Source organism: Rattus norvegicus, chromosome 18, assembly GCF_021556685.1.
Source record: "Rattus norvegicus strain SHRSP/BbbUtx chromosome 18, alternate assembly SHRSP_T2T, whole genome shotgun sequence".
Classification (NCBI taxonomy): Eukaryota; Metazoa; Chordata; class Mammalia; order Rodentia; family Muridae; genus Rattus; species Rattus norvegicus.
The window spans coordinates 76,994,529-76,996,570 of NC_141551.1; the positions used below are offsets into that span (position 1 = coordinate 76,994,529).

Sequence of the window (2,042 nt, forward strand, 5' to 3'; positions counted from 1 at the left end):
CACACACACACACACACACAACACACACACACACAGTCAAATATGAAACAGACAAACAAAAACGAAAACCTAAACAGAAGACAATCCTGTAATTCTCCACAATCAAATTATTCTAATATTAACAGATTTTGGTACTGTCTTCCTTTCACACATAAACTTTATTTAGGTAGCTTTTGCAAGGAGGATAGAGAGAATGCATTACAAATTTTGAAGATTTGAATTGAAATGAATCCTGACTGAGTTCCTTCCGTGGCACAGCAGTTCAAGGCAGGCGGCTGCAGGCTCACAGGATTCCCTCAACAAGGTGAGGGTGGCAACACTGTGGCTGCAGCTCTTCAGGGTTTCCTCTCACAAGTCCTTGGAAGTCTGTTCTTCCGACTGAGAGAGAGCTGCTTGTCGGGCAACAGCCGGTAATCATACCGTTGTATCCCGGCACAAATGGTAGCCAGGAATGCACAAAACAGGGAGGTTTCACACACACACATTTTTGGCCACTTAAAAAAGCGAAACTTAGGATCTTTTATTAATGGCATAATTCTTAATGAAGCACGAATAAAGGAGCAGGAAGAGGATGGGGTCGGGGGAGGTGGGGGAGACAGTGCCTCCCTTCATCACTCTCTGCATAGCCCTCAGACAAACCCTGTGTGGTCAACATAGAATCCTAGTGGCTCTCTATACGTATTCAAAAGATCCACTGTGCAGAAACAGAGGCACAAGAGGATGCCTTCTGTAAGGTAGAGCTTTGAAGGCGGGCTGACCCCAGAGGAGTCGTGACGCCAACAGTGACAGTGTCAGGTTCCTGCCCACTCTCTTCATATATTGGGAAGGACCAAGTCGTGGATGGCTTTGTTTACCCTGTGACATTTCATTAAACAAAAGACAAAGGCACCTTTGACTTCCATGCTCTTATTATAGGTCTCCAGGTCTGCAAAAGGAAAAAGAAATACTAAGGAGGGACCATCCATTCTGTAGGGCCACACAGTGTCCCTCTCATATGACCATCAAGCTGCAGAGCCACGTCCCATGCTAGAGACCCCGAGACACTGACACAGAAAGTCAAATTGGTCTGACCTGCCCGCCTTTGACTCGCAACAAAATGCACTTCCCATCTCGAGACACAGAACGTGTCGCAGGGTGTCCCCTCTGTGCTGTGTGCAGGAGATATGTCAGAACAGAACTGTACAGAAGTCATGGGTAATTTCCAACTTTCAATTAGTGGCGTAGGGTTGAAGCGATGTTTATTCACATGGCCACTGAAGGAAAAATAAACGAACACCTCTATCGTTCCTGTTTGCACACTGTTTCTCAAGGAGAGCATCTAAGCCTCCCCAGTGCTCACCTGAGGTTAGGGGCAGAACCGGAAGAGAAAGGTGCTTCTCAAAATCACACACAGGACTCAGTTGGAGTTAGGAAATGGAGGAGGCTTCCTGTTCCAAGGCCATCACCAGGAACTCCCGGGCTTTCATGTCCTGATGCTCTAGCTGATTGTCACCTTGTGAGTCAGCCACGAGCTTGTTGTTTGGGTCTGGGTATGGAGCAGAGAATTGTTGGCGAGGTTGGCGGCCATGTTCTTGCGCAAACCTCTGTGTACAGTGTCCACTCCAGTGCTGGTTCAGAACAAGATACGCTGCACCAAGGAGCCAAGAGAGGCAGGAAAGAACAACCCCCAGTCCCCGTCTCCTGCCAGGTCTCAGTCCCCTGGAGGCCAGTAGAACCATCATGTTCCAGACACACTCAGCCAGATCATAGCTCCAGATATCTGCCTCTTAGACTTCCGCTGACTGCTGGACACTGAGACCTGGTTAAATTATATATATTTAAAAATATATTTAACTATATATCTAATTTTAAAATATGCATATTTTAAAATACAATTTTTAATTTTATATATTAAACGTGAAATATTTTTAAAAATATATTTCATCTACATATCTAATTATTTAGTGGCACATTAGAATAGATACTAATATATTATCAATTATAAAATTGATATATTAAAATTATATAATATGCTAATTGATGTTATTAATTAATATATCAAT

The 2,042-nt window shown here is 43.9% G+C and overlaps 1 long non-coding RNA gene across 1 annotated transcript; it reads right to left on the reverse strand.

Annotated features, from left to right (window-relative positions):
• Nucleotides 1-501: 501 nt before the first annotated feature.
• On the reverse strand, nucleotides 502-1,635 carry LOC147999892 (uncharacterized). The gene is made up of 3 exons (XR_015643148.1): nucleotides 1,340-1,635; nucleotides 1,072-1,253; nucleotides 502-925 (listed from the first exon to the last, which is right to left on the reverse strand). It is a non-coding gene; the product is annotated as an uncharacterized LOC147999892 (long non-coding RNA).
• Nucleotides 1,636-2,042: the final 407 nt, after the last annotated feature.